General features: G+C 38.7%; 1 non-coding gene across 1 annotated transcript; it reads left to right on the top strand.

Moving 5' to 3' along the window:
* Nucleotides 1-227: 227 nt before the first annotated feature.
* On the top strand, nucleotides 228-331 carry LOC148567149 (small nucleolar RNA R71). Its single transcript, XR_015881668.1, has one exon. It is a non-coding gene; the product is annotated as a small nucleolar RNA R71 (small nucleolar RNA).
* Nucleotides 332-15,675: the final 15,344 nt, after the last annotated feature.

Below are 15,675 nucleotides of genomic sequence, written 5' to 3'. Positions count from 1 at the left end.
GAATGTCAATCTCAAGAACTCCCTTCTTCATAGGCGTCCCATTATTCACAGGATTCCTTTCAGAAGTGTACATGAATTGGTTATTTGCAACCATGTCAATGAATTCTTGAGCTTCTGCAGGCGTTTTCTTTAGGTGAATGGATCCACCTGCAGAAGTATCCAATGACATCTTTGATAACTCAGATAAACCATCATAGAATATATCCAGGATGGTCCATTCTGAAAGCATGTCAGAAGGACACTTTTTGGTCAGTCCTTTGTATCTCTCCCAAGCTTCATAGAGGGATTCACCTTCTTTCTGTCTGAAGGTTTGAACATCCACTCTGAGCTTGCTCAACTTTTGAGGAGGAAAGAACTTGGCTAAGAAAGCCTTGACCAGCTTATCCCAAGAGTTTAGGCTATCCTTGGGTTGAGAATCTAACCACACTCTAGCTCTGTCTCTTACAGCAAAAGGGAAAAGCATGAGCCTGTAGACTTCAGGATCTACTCTATTAGTCTTAACAGTATCACATATCTGCAAGAATTCAGTTAAGAACTAAAAAGGATCTTCAGATGGAAGTCCATGAAACTTGCAGTTCTGCTGCATCAGAGAAACTAATTGAGGTTTCAGCTCAAAGTTGTTTGCTCCAATGGCAGGAATGGAGATGCTTCTTCCATGTAAATTGGAATTAGGTGCAGTAAAGTCACCAAGCATTCTCCTTGCATTATTATTATTTTCGGTTGCCATCTCCTCTTCCTGTTCGAAAATTTCTGACAGGTGCTTGCTGGTTTGTTGTAATTTAGCTTCTCTTAATTTTCTCTTCAGAGTCCTTTCAGATTCTGGATCTGCTTCAACAAGAATGTTCATGTCCTTGCTCCTGCTCATATGACAAAGAAGAGGGCACAGAAAAACAATAATAATAGAGATCTTTTATACCACAGTATAGGGATCCCTTTGTGAGTGGAAGAAAAGAGGGAGACAAAGAATGTGATGTAAAGAAAGAAACACAACTGTGAGGAGGGCAGAGATGTGAGATGAGATGTTAGTAAATAAATAAATAAATAGAATAAGATGGGAGAGGGAGAATTTTCGAAAATAATTTTTGAAAAAGAGTTAGTGATTTTCGAAAATAGTTTTTGAAGAAGGTTAGTATTTTTTTTTCGAAAAATTTTAAAATCAAAAATAAAAATAATTAGTTAATAAAAAAAGAAATTTTTGAAAAAGAGGGAAGATATTTTCGAAAATTAGAGAGAGAGATTTAGTTAGGTAGTTTTGAAAAAGTTAAGGAACAAACAAAAAGTTAGTTAGTTAGTTGAAACAAATTTTGAAAAGATAAGAAGTTAGGAAGTTAGAAAAGATATTTTGAAATCAAATTTTTGAAAAAGATAAGATAAGAAGATATTTTTGAAAATATATGATTGAAATTAGTTTTTGAAAAAGATTTGATTTTTAAAATCATAATTAATGACTTGATTCACAAGAAATCACAAGATATGATTCTAGAACTTAAAGTTTGAATCTTTCTTAACAAGTAAGTAACAAACTTGAAATTTTTGAATCAAAACATTAATTGATTATGTTATTTTCGAAAATTTGATATAAAAATAAGAAAAAGATTTTTGAAAAATATTTTTGGAATTTTCGAAAATAACTAAGAAAAATGAAAAAGATTTAATTTTTGAAAAAGATTTTGAAAAAGATAAGATTTTCAAATTGAAAATTTGATTTGACTCATAAGAAACAACTTGATTTTAAAAATTTTTTTGAAAAAGTCAACTCAAATTTTCGAATTTGATGAGAGAGAAAAAGGGAAAGATATTTTTTTTATTTTTGAATTTTTAATGAAGAGAGAGAAAAACAAGAAAAATGATGCAATGCATGAAAGTTATGGTTCAAAACAATGAATGCATGCAAGAATGCTATGAATGTCAAGATGAACACCAAGAACACTATGAATGTCAAGATGAACATCAAGAACATATTTTTGAAAAAAATTTTAATGCAAAGAAAACATGCAAGACACCAAACTTAGAATTCTTTAATGCTTAGACACTAAGAATTCAAGAATGCATATGAAAAACAAGAAAAGACACAAAACATGCAAATGCAAAGATCAAACAAGAAGACTTACCAAGAACAACTTGAAGATCATGAAGAACACCATGAATGCATGAAATTTTCGAAAAATGCAAGATGCATATGCAAATGACACAAAACTTATGATATGACTCATGACTCAAACAAGAAATAAAAAAATAATTTTTGATTTTTATGATTTTCTAATTTTTTTAGATTTTTTTTCGAAAATTATATGAAAAAGAAAAATAAGGATTCCAAAATTTTTTTAATATGAATTCCAGGAATCTTGCCATGTTAGTCTAAAGTTTCAGTCCAGGAATTAGACATGGCTCACTAGCCAGCCAAGCTTTCAATGAAAGCTCCAGTCCAAAACACTAGACATGGCCAATGGCCAGCCAAGCTTCAGCAGATATGGATACTTTTCATGTATAGAGCAACTAAGTGTGTGAGAATCTCTTCATTTGTGATGGTAAGTTGAAACCCCAGTCCAAAAATTAGACATGGCTTACAGTCAGCCAGGCTTCAACAAATCATCATGAAACACTAGAATTCATTCTTAAAAAATTTTAAATAAATTTATATTTTTGAAAACATTTTTTTTTTCGAAAACAGATGAGAAAGTTTTGAAAGATTTTTGAAAAATTTTTGAAAAGAAAACGAAAAGAAAGTTACCTAATCTGAGCAACAAGATGAACCGTCAGTTGTCCAAACTCGAACAATCCCCAGCAACGGCGCCAAAAACTTGGTGCTGTTGCCGGATCCAAACTTGGCACTGATGTTACCGGACCAAAAGCTTGCCGAAAACTCAAACAATCCCCGGCAACGGCGCCAAAAACTTGGTATGTGAAATTGCTACTCGGGTTCTGAATTGTTGTTCGAAATTGATTCCCCGGCAACGGCGCCAAAAACTTGGTATGCGAAATTGCTACTCAGGTTGTGAATTGTTGTTCGAAATTGATTCCCTGGCAATGGCACCAGAAACGGATGCACAGGACCATGGTCTAAACATATCTTCACAACTTCGCATAACTAACCAGCAAGTGCACTGGGTTGTCCAAGTAATACCTTACGTGAGTAAGGGTCGAATCCCACGGAGATTGTCGGTATGAAGCAAGCTATGGTCACCTTGTAAATCTCAGTCAGGCGGATATCAAATGGTTATGGAGTTTTCGAAATTAAATAATAGAATAGGGATAGAGGTACTTATGTAATTCATCGGTAGGAATTTCAGATAAGCGAATGGAGATGCTTTTCGTTCCTCTGAACCTCTGCTTTTCTGCTATCTTCATCCAGTCAGTCTTGCTCCTTTCCATGGCTAGCTTTATGTGATACATCACCATTGTCAATGGCTACTTTCAGTCTTCTCTCGAGAAAATGATCCAAATGCCCTGTCACGGCACGGCTAATTGTCTGGAGGCATCACCCTTGTCAATGGCTTCATCTTATCCTCTCAGTGAAAATGGTCAACGCACCCTGTCACGGCACGGCTATTCATCTGTCGGTTCTCGATCATGTTGGAATAGGATTTACTATCCTTTTGCGTCTGTCACTAATGCCCCGCAATCGCGAGTTTGGAGCTCGTCACATTCATTCATTCATTGAATCCTACTCGGAATACCACAGACAAGGTTTAGACCTTCCGGATTCTCTTGAATGCCGCCATCATTCTAGCTTACACCACGAAGATTCTAGTTAGGAGATCTAAGAGATACTCATTCAGTCTAAGGTAGAACGGAAGTGGTTGTCAGGCACGCGTTCATAGGGAATGATGATGATTGTCACGTTCATCACATTCAGATTGAAGTATGAATGAATATCTTAGAAGCGAAATAAGATGAATTGAATAGAAAACAGTAGTACTTTGCATTAATCTTTGAGGAATAGCAGAGCTCCACACCTTAATCTATGGAGTGTAGAAACTCTACCGTTAAAAATACATAAGTAGGCCAGGCCTCAAACGTGATCTAAGATAGCATACAACTGATCAAAGATGCCTAATACAATAGTAAAAGTTCCTATTTATAATAAACTAGCTACTAGGGTTTACAGAAGTAAGTAATTGATGCATAAATCCACTTTCGGGGCCCACTTGGTGTGTGCTTGGGCTGAGCTTGAGTGTTGCACATGTAGAGGTCCTTCTTGGAGTTGAACGCCAGCTTTTGTGCCAGTTTGGGCGTTCAACTGTGGTTTTGGATCCTTTTCTGGCGCTGGACGCCAGATTTGGGCAGAAAGCTGGCGTTGAACGCCAGTTTACGTCATCTATTCTTGGCCAAAGTATGAACTATTATATATTGCTGGAAAGTCCTGGATGTCTACTTTCCAACGCAATTGGAAGCGCTCCATTTCGAGTTCTGTAGCTCTAGAAAATCCACTTTGAGTGCAGGGAGGTCAGAATCCAACAGCATCAGCAGTCCTTCTTCAACCTCTGAATCTGATTTCTGCTCAAGTCCCTCAATTTCAGTCAGAAAATACCTGAAATCACAGAAAAACACACAAACTCATAGTAAAGTCCAGAAATGTGAATTTAACATAAAAACTAATGAAAACATCCCTAAAAGTAACTAGATCCTACTAAAAACATACTAAAAACAATGCCAAAAAGCGTATAAATTATCCGCTCATCAAGAATCAAGGAAGAAGAGCTAGTGGATAAGTTTGTGGATCTTAAGCTGGATATTGGTGAAGTTTCCGGAAGAGCTTGTTTGAACTAGTTACAGATCTCAAGCACGTTTACATCAGAAATACAAAGGGCTCAGCAAGATGAGCAGAAGCTTCAGCAATTGTTTCAACCAGTTGGTGAGAAGAGGCTTGGAGAATTCACTAAGGATGAGGAAGGGTTGTGGAGATATAAGAGGAGGATTTGTATACCAGATATTGGGAGTTTAAGGCAGGACTTATTGTTAGAAGCTCAAAACAGTAGGTTTTCTATTCATCCCAGAAGCACGAAGATGTATTATGACTTAAAGAAGATGTTCTGGTGGCCTTGGATGAAAGGTGATGTAGCAACAGTGGTAGCCAAGTGACTGACATGCCAGAAAGTGAATGTTACAGCCACTTGAGATTCCTCAGTGGAAGTGGGAAGGAATTGCAATGGACTTTGTGACCGGTTTACCGAGGACTAGGTTGGAATTTGATGCGATTTGGGTGATCGTGGATTGCTTAACCAAATCCGCTCATTTTCTGCCTATTCGAGTGAACTGTTCTATGGAGGAGTTAGCAAGGTTGTATATAAGGGACATAGTAAGGTTGCAAGGTGTGCCGTCGAGCATAGTATCGGACCGTGATTCCCAATTCACTTCAAGGTTTTGGGGAGCTTTTCAAAGAGCTTTCGGTACGAAGCTATGTCTCAGTACCGCATATTATCCGTAAACTGATGGACAGTCGGAAAGGACTATTCAGACATTAGAAGATATGCTGAGAGCATGTGTGTTGGATCAACCCAGAAGTTGGGATCGTTACATGCCATTGGTGGAGTTTGCGTATAAAAACAGCTTTCATGCGAGCATAGGGATGGCTCCATATGAGGCCTTCTATGGACGGAAGTGCCAGTCTCCACTTTGTTGGTATGAATCTGGTGAAGTAAGTGTTTTGGGTCCTGATTTAATAGCAGAGACTACTGAGATCATTAGGAAGATTCGTACATGGATTCTAATTGCCCAGAGTCAACAAAAGAGTTATGCAGATCAGAGAAGGAAACCGTTAGAGTTTGAAGTGGGAGAGCACGTATTCTTTAGGGTTACACAGACAACGGGGATTGGAAGAGCAATCAAAAGCAAGAAGTTGAACCCAAGATATATAGGACCGTTTGAGATTTTGAAGAGATTCGGGCCTGTGGCGTATCAAGTTGCTTTGCCACCTCATCTGTCTAATCTGTATGACGTATTCCACGTGTCATAGCTCCGCAAGTACACGTCAGATGCGGCTTATGTGTTAGAGCCTGAGTTGGTTGAGTTGAGGGAAAACTTAACTTTCCAAGTAACGCCAATGAGGATCGATGACACTCGTGTGAAGAAGCTGCGAGGAAAGGAAGTCTCATTGGTTAAGGTTACTTGGGAGCGAGCAGGAGTTGAAGAGCATACTTGGGAGTTGGAGTCCGGGATGCGAAAGGATTATCCCGAGCAATTTGATAAGGGAAAATCGATTCCACACAAACTAACCAGAAAGTATACCGGGTCGCATCAAGTAGTAAAACTCACAAAAGTGAGGTCGATCCCACAGGGATTGATGGATCAAGCAACTTTAGTGAGGTGATATGTCTAGTTAAGCGAATATTGATGAATTGAGTAAAATTTGATCAAACAGAATGTAAATTGCAAGAATCGTAAATTGCTGAAAGTAAATTGGCAGAAACTTAAATGGCAAGAAACTTAAACTGGATGAAAAATATATTGCAGGAAATGTAAAGGGCTTTGGGTGCAGGGAAATTAAGGAGGCAGTAAACCAAAGTACTTAAAGTGAACTCAAGGACAATTAACAAAAAGAAAATTTCATTAGGGATTGGAGATATCATAATTCACAATGAATCAAATGGGTCTCAACTCCTTTCTTAATCATATGAGTAGATCTTTGGCGGATTGTAATTGATTAGATCCCAATTCCTTGGCAATCCAATCTCTCTAATCACAATTAATCTTGCCAATTCCTTGACCTAATTGTCTTGAGAAGAGGTTAAGCATTTTATCTCATCCATAAGCCATACTAACTCTCAAGATCTCAATTCCTCCTGAATAGTGTTGATCAAGAGAGTTGTGAAGGATAGACCCCCAATTCTAATGCCCATGATTCTCCTTCCGAGGCTCACACAAGCATTCAATAGATTCAAACCCCCTTTCGGAGTGAATGAATTGCAATCAAAACAGAGGATATCCTATAGATACCCAAGCGGATTGAGAAGAAGAAGAAGTTCACTCAATCATGTGAATTATAATAGAGCTCCTCCCCTAATGAAGTGGGGTTCAATTGATCATTGCTCTAAGAACACTTGCAGGAAATTTAAATTGCATGAAAGTAAATCAATCTCAGTGTGAACGAAAATGAAAAATTTCAGAAAAGACAATTATAGAAGAGAAGTGTAGAAATTGAAATTGCATAAAGCTGAACTAAATTCAATACAACTCAAATGTAAAAAGTGCAGAAAAGAAAAAGAAATTCTAAGCTAAGCTTTCTACCAAAGCCTTCTATCCTACTCCTACTCCTACGCCTACTCCTACTACCACTCAAGCCTGACTCTCTAAAACTAGCCTCCTGACCCCTTTTATCTTCAAACATTCTTCTATGTATAGTCTTCTTCTCTTCTTCAATTGGGTCTTCAGTGTACTTGGATGTGGGCCTTGGCCTTGATTGAAGCAGGGAGGAATCACTCTAGCTAACGTTGACCTTGGCTGTTAGTTCATTCAACATTTATGAGCTTACATGGTGCCATTTGGAATTGAGTTGGGCCTTAACGTTGGTGGCAACGTTTGTGTGAAAACTTTGAGCTCAAACGTTCCATAAAAAATGAATTCTGGTTGCTGCTAGCAACGTTTGACTCAACGTTGGTGCACTAACGTTCGCTCATCCACGCGTGCGCGTACACTACGTTTACGCGTGCATTGCCATTTTTCGATTCCATGCGTACGCATCATAGACGCGTGCACGTCGATTCAAGTTTCTCAATTCCAAATTCTGGGCTTCTCATCGAGCACGTTGGAGTCAGCGTTTGATCACCAACGTTCCCTCCAACGTTAGCTTGGTCACGCGTACGCGTGACCCACACGTACACGTGAATGGTCAATTTCGCCAATTCACGCGTACGCGTGACTCATGCTTATGCGTGGATTAAGAAATTTTTCACTTTAGCTCCAGAAATGAACATTTTCAAGGAAGTTGGAGGTAACGTTGGTTCACCAATGTTTCCTCCAACATTGGCTGTAACACCCTAATATGCAAATCCTTTTGCTCGAGTCATAAGTCAATGATATTACGGTGGTACGACTCTCAGGAGGATTTTTAATAAATAAATATAGGTACTTTCGAAAGGAGTATTAATCGAGAAGCCTGAAAAGAGTAGAAATAAAATCGCGAAGACGTATCACTCACGTTTCGACAACAAAAGATAAACCGCGAAGCCGAAAACGTTATACGGACAAGGCGTAGAGGAGATTAAGAGATAGATAACAGATAGATATATATAACATAAGTAAATAGCCACTAGTCGCGACCCGCGAAGTTTAGGCCAGCTAGGGTACAGTATGAAAGTAGTTGACAACAGTATATCCTAATCTCTCCCGAAGGAAACATGAGAGTCTCTATAGGCAAATTCAAAGAGTTCAATACATAATATAGTCTTTCCAAAACAAAGGTGGAGAGATTCTAATCAAAGCACAAAGTAGAGGAAATAAAGATCTTCGCCGTCTCTCAGACGACCCACAACTCACTTCTGAGCACCTGGACCTGTATCTGAAAAACAAGAGATATATACGGAATGAGAACCCCGGGCCATGGGTTCCCAGTACGGTAAAAGTGCCAAATAAATACAATGCACTGTAATAAAAACTCACTAAGCATCCTAAGCTTCTTCACCAATTATTCATCTTAGATTCTCGCTAATCCATGAATAGGCAACTGTCATAAGGGAGTGCTAAATCTAATTCATGTTTCACATGTTTCCCAACTCGCTGACTCTTCCACGAATCAGACTCAAAATTATAAACAAAACCATCACCAGTTGTTCTGCCTCAACAATTCTATATCAATACATCATACACTCACCTGGAGCTAGTGAAACCATATCACTGCGTCTACCCAGGGAGCTCCAGTTATCTCATTCAATAATCATCATCATCATGCAATCACATCATCAATTCATATCATCAAGAACAGCCCTCAACACCCACCGACACCAGCATGAGGGGCCTCTCAGTTGTACAAACACAAGCAATACAGGCAAGTAATACACAAATATGGTACAAGTAGAACAAGTAACATATAGTCAGGTAACATGGCATATATGAAGTAGAAATCCAAAACAAATGGCAAACCCAAACAATTCAAACATATGCAAATGATGAATGCCTGCCCTATGGCTGATGATATCATCTGTCGGTTATATAGCCAACCCGACATGTCCTGGTAGCTAACCATTGGACAGAAACACCCATTGCGGAGCAAGTAGGCTTGAGCTACAACCCTCTTGCTACTACCCGCTCAACCCAGAGCCAGTGGAATAACCACTACTGTGGCTACTACCCAGGCGGGTGTTTACAAGCTCAACCTGAAGCGAGTGGATTCACCACTACTGCCGCTACTACCCAGGCGTCACAATCTCTGACCTGGAGCAAGTGGGACGAACCACAACCCTTGCTACTACCCAGGGTCTCAATCTCTCTCCTGGAGCAAGTGGGACGAACCACAACCCTTGCTACTACCCAGGATCTCAACACATACATTCGTTCAGTTTAGAAGCAATCATCACTGTTATCAAATCTCAAACATTAACCTGGAGCAAGCGGGACAAACCACAACCCTTGCTACTACCCAGGATCTCAAAACATACATGTATTCAAAACTCCATAATTAAACTCATTTATCATAAACATCCTTTCCCGTCTCATACCCGGAGCAAGTGGACAACACCACTGCCTACTACCCGGGGTCACACATCACATTTCAACCTTTTTCATTGTTATCCGTGTAACACATTCATTCATTAATCATATATGCATTTATACTCAGCCATAAACAATAATGGCTTTGCCATAACCCGGCAATAACTCAGCCATCTGGCCCATGGTTCAATCAAGAACCAGCCATTTATCAACAAATATAGCCCTTCGGCTCATGGCATACACGGTACTCCCACCGTCACCCTCCATATCTCATATAATCATCTTTGATCATCATTGATCATAACTTTTCCCCTTGCTTCACTCGCAAGTTACCACATCCCCTAGCTCCTATCTCATTGCTAGGCATATCATAATGATTTAATACATAAGGGATGAGATCGGAGGCTTAGAAGTATGAGATTTGGCTTTAAAAACTCAAAAACCATCTTTGGCATGAAAACAGGGCCACGCGTACGCGCACTCCACGCGCACGCGCGGATGGCCAAAAACTCATCGACGCACAAGCGTCATACGCGCGAACGCGCGGGTTGAAAAATATCCAAACGGCGCACAAGCGTCAACCACGCGTACGCGTGGGTGCTCTTGCGCCCAGGCACAAAACTGGTACAACTCTGGCACAACTCTCTGGAAAATAGCTGGGTATATGGTGCAGCGCATCGACGCGCCCGCGCACGCGTGGATGGTGCTTTCTGGAAGAACGGCGCGCACGTGCCAAGTGCGCCTACGCGCGTAGGGTCGTTCTGCTAAAAATTTTCTAAGTTAAAAGCTGCAAAATTTACAGATTCAACCCCCAATCTTCCGACGGTCATAACTTCCTCATTTTAAATCATTTTTCACCCGTTCTTTGAACGGCATGGACATCCCGGATCCAATTTCATTTCTAAACAGATTTGGCAGAAAACGGAGGTCCGTAGTCCAAGTTATGTCCCGTCAAAATATGCCCAAAAACCATGTTTTCATACAAAACCACAAGGTGCCATTTTCAAAACAAGCCATTTTCAACTCTTTTCAAAATCAACCAAAACATGCCAATTTCATCCCTTTCTTTGAAATCAATCAAAATATACTAAAATCAACATCAAGCCTCCTCAACTCACACATTGACACTTTTTCAAACTCAAACACATTTACATATCACACACTCTTCCTCATGCCAAATTTCAACAACACTATTTCCAATCAACCATCATTATACATAATCAATATCATACTCACTATCACGTGGTTTCACCCACAAATAAACCTTAATCATTCCTCAAGCATATATCACAACATACACATCTCTAATGCATCATCATACCATCAAGGCATCAATAGTCATAATCACATATATGACCACATAATATGTCTCAACCAAAACCAAACATACCTCATCTATATAATTTCACCCAAATTTATCAAATTCCACACTTCAACTCCTCAAACCTTATTATTCAATAACCAACCCAATCATTCATATATTCATTACCGGAAATTCATCCAATGCACACATCACTTACCTTTCTTACCTTCTTCTGGCCTCCGGCCCAAAATTCACGGCCTCCGGCCCAATTTCCCAATTTAAATGCATAAACCACAAATCAATACTCATTACCCAGTACATCAAATTCTCAATACACCAAGCATACAAGGCTACACAATTCTCAACCCAATCATTAATTCACATTACATACCAACTATGCATATTAGCACCAACCATTTACACAATCCAAACTTAATCCTAGGGGTATCTAGCCTAGGAATTCTCATCACAACACACGGTACTTAAATGAAACTTAAACCGTACCTCTTGTAGCCAAACCAATTGAGCCTCTTCTTTGGGAGTCTTCACCAACCTTAGCTCCAAGCCTCACCAAAGCTCCTCAAGCAATACCAATCTCCCAATTGTGCACCAACATCACCAAATACACTAACATAACCAATATCGCATACATACATCAACCTAGGGCTCATAAAAATAACAAATCACAAGGGTTTGAGCACATCTTACCTCAGCCCATATGAAGTAGAGATAGAACCCACTTAGAATCGATGTTGGAGTATCCCTAAACACCCAAAATCACAAGATTTCAACACTAACTACCCAAAAATATGTAACAGTGGAGAATTTCGAAAACTGGGCAGAGATGAATAGAATACTCACCACAAAACTTAGATATAATTGTAGAGGTTGAGAAGAGTAACGCGTGACCGCAAACGGCTCGTCAATCGGAGCTCCGTAGCTCAAGTTATGGTGGTTTGAAGACCAAAGAGAGTTAGGTTTTCTCTCTTCTCTTCTCTCTTCTCAATTTCAGCGTCCCAACCCTTCTTTGTAGGGTAAAATAAGCTGAAATACTCATAACTAATGTTTATATATGTTGGGTCTTGGGCCCACTTAGGCTCGGTTCACTTATTTTTGTCCGTTGGCCCAATTTTGGGCCAAAACCTTTAAGATTAGCGCTCTAAATTGCACTTTAAATATTTATACCTTCCCTAATTATAATTCCTCATTTCTTAATCTCATTTACTCATAATCAATTTTCTCAGCTATAGTACCAGACAAATCTCAGCCGGTACTGCCGGTCAAAATTATACTGCGCGCTTTTACGCAGAAAACTATGTTTTCCGACTCGGAAAAATTCACTGAATCCAAATATCATATTTAAATTATCAAATTCCAATTGCCAAATCTTCCAACCATATTCGCTCCTATTTAACTTATTATTTAATTAATTTCGGTTAGACTGGGTATTACATTGGCACCCATGTTTTCTTCTTCCAGGACATTGCCTTCAACGTTGATGGGACAACGTTGGATCCAACATTGGCCTCTCCTTCTTTTCTTCTTTGCTCTTCCTCTGCTTCTTTTTACCTATCATCAACCAAACAAACTCATCAAATCCTTGACATAATCACAAGATTTTGCATCTTTCAAAACATCAACTAAATCTTGCAGAAAATGTCATAAAAATGTATAAAATTAACAATGTTTGATTGAATCAAGACAAGCATGAATTTCTCATCCAAACACTTACTTATTACCTAAGAAATGCATGAAAACTAAGTAAAACTAATGAAAAAGGCTTGTGAAACTAGCCTAAGATGACTTGTCATCACAACACCAAACTTAAATCTTGCTTGTCCCCAAGCAAGCAACAAAACATGAGAAAAAGGAATGAAAACAGATAAGCATATATGTCCTTATCAACAGATAATTGAATTTGAATCATGGGATTTTATGCAGACAAGAATGCAGCTAAATTCTTATAAGGTTCCAGGTGTGAAATGTCCCTCTATGTGCTAACAGAGTTGCTGATATGAAACCTTATGCTTTATTGATCCTTATTTTTCTTTCTTTCTTTTGCTTCAGAAACTTGTTTCTCAATTGTAGCTCAGTGACATGTGTTGCTGCAGTTTTTTAGCTCAATTTTCAATCAACACATATTCACCACAGACACTTGGCTCACAATTCTTCTTAAGAACATTGGTGCCCAACACCTCTTTGGGTCACTAAATGCCTTGTACCTAAGTTGCTCTTGATAGTGGACTTTTGGTTGATAATCCCGAGTTAGTTAACCCAAGTTACCAAGTGTTGAAACACACCTTAGAACCTAATCATCCAAGCAGATCCTAGTACAAAGACACCACAGGCATGTGTTCTTAAGGTCCAAGCTATTGGTGTCTAGCTTTATTCTTTGTTTCTTTCATTTTTGTTGCCAACTTTTGGCTTTTCTTCCTTCTTTCTTACTCTTTCTTTTCTTCCAAGGATATTTATTCAATAAAAGTCCACAAATAGAAGCTAAGTTCATACTAAAAGAGACATTCTACCCCTTCAGCTTTATTATTGAGCTTGCTAACTGATCAAACATATACCACCACCGATTCTTATTCCAGTTCCTACCACAGTGGACACTTTCACTTTTTTTGTTTCAACATTTTCTCTTATTCAATAGAAAGTAAAGAAGACAAAGCATACATTTAAGCAGATGAAAAAGAAGTAGACACTTAGGCTAAAACACTTATTTGACACTAAAAAGACAGTAGACAACCAGAAAGCAAACAACGTAAACTAATCAGTAGGGGTACAATTAGACTTCTAATTTAGAGCATTTCGAAGCAGATGGAATTAAGTAAAAATACAACCTCTTGGTGGTGCCTTCTAGCTCTCTCTTTGTCATCATCATCCATAGCTTTTGTATCCTTCTTTGTGTCCTTTGATGATAATGCATAGTTCTTCCAAGAGATTGATTGAATTTCTGCAAAATTATTGGAAGTTGCTTGTCCCCCAAGCACTTGAGAGATGGTTAGCATGCATGTATGCTTGTGATTTTCTAAACTTAAGTTGGTGTGGGAACACCAAACTTAGTTCCTTGCCTAATGCAGCAGATTAAATATATGCAGGAAACCTCATGTGCTTTTATTAACAAAACAAACTATAAACTAGAAAGCAAACAATTCAATAAAATAAACTATGAACTAGAAACTAAACAATTGTTAAGCAGCTTCTTTGATTGTTTGGAGTGAGTGATTAATCATGATGAGGGTTGGAATGTGTTCTTAATGAAATCTGTGGTGGAACACCAAACTTAGAATTACACATTCTCCCTCAAATTATTTTGGTGTGCAACACCAAACTTAGCTCCTTGCAATACAGAGAACTCTACTTCATTCCTTTATTGAAATAACTAAGAAAGGAAAACTACCTCTAGTTGGGTTGCCTCCTAACAAGCGCTCTTTTAGTGTCATTAGCTTGACATGTTGCTGATGACTTTCTTCCTCTTCTTCCAGTTTGTTAAGAGGAATGACCTCAAGGGAAGAGAAGAGCCAGCTAGTGTCCCTTGTCTTGGTCTCTCCCCAGCAAGCTTTCTCTTGTTATTTGCTTGATTTGCTTTGCTTGTTGGGGCAGGGGTTAGATTGTTTGCAGTTGACCTTTTCTTCTTCATAAATTTTGTCCTTGGTATCTTGGTCACAATCCTCTTTCTCGATGTTCTTGTTAGTTGCCTTCACTACTTGGATATCAAGACTTGGTTGTTATGTGATTGTTGGAGTATTCTCTTCATCAGAAGCCTCTTTAATTGGTGGTTCAATGAGCCCTTCATCTATGTAGCTCTCTGCTTTAATTGAGTGTGAACTTCCTTGATTGACTTCCTCCTTTTCTTCTGTATGATCTTCCATTAAGTCCTTTGGGAGTGAGTCTTCATGTTCCTCTGTCACCTCAATTAGCCTCTATGGATATGGAATCCTAGGCTCACATACCTCCATTACCTCATTCTCCATTGAATTTTTACTTGATGCAGGGGCCTCTTCTTCTTGTTCTTCCACTTCCTCCTTTGCACTCAACATCTGGTTTAACAGAACTTCTATGAAAGAGGTTTGTTGATCTTCCCAAGATTTCTTCATCTCCTCTTCATATCTTTCAATCACAGACTCAAACTTTTGTGTGGGTTGTGAGTTTTCATATTCCTTTGTCACCTCAAGTAGCCTCTGTGGATATGAAATCCTTGGCTGATATACTTCCACCACCTCATTCTTCATTGAAATTTCACTTGATACAGGGGCCTCTTCTTCCACTTCCTCACTCACAGATTGGTTTTCATCTTCAATGCTTGGCAATCCTGAGTATTTCTTTATTTGCTCTAAGTGTCCTTCCATCTTCTTGAAGAGGATCTCTTGTTCTTTCTGTGATTGTTCTTGTCTTTCTAAGAATTCTCTAGTTCTTTCATGAGATTCTATGGACTTTTGAAGATGATCCTCAACTGCTAGCTCAAGAGATGAAGGTTGAGAGAAATTTTATGGACATGGATGTGTTGTGGTAAAGTTGTTTTGAGGGGTATGAAATGAGTTTTGTGAGTTGTGAAATGAGTTTTCTATGTAGTGAAATGAATTTTGTGGTTGGTGAGATGAGTTGTATGGATTATGGAGGAAACTTTGTGTTGAGGCATAGTCAAATGATGAAGAATTTTCAAATGAGAAATTGGGAGGTGAGGTTGGACAGTTTTACATAAATGAATTGAATGTACGCTCAAGTGA

Source organism: Arachis ipaensis, chromosome B4 (assembly GCF_059453495.1).
Source record: "Arachis ipaensis isolate K30076 ecotype BB chromosome B4, ASM5945349v1, whole genome shotgun sequence".
Classification (NCBI taxonomy): Eukaryota; Viridiplantae; Streptophyta; class Magnoliopsida; order Fabales; family Fabaceae; genus Arachis; species Arachis ipaensis.
The sequence above is the reverse complement of the archived record's forward strand: the minus strand, read 5'-3'. Positions and strand labels throughout refer to the sequence as shown.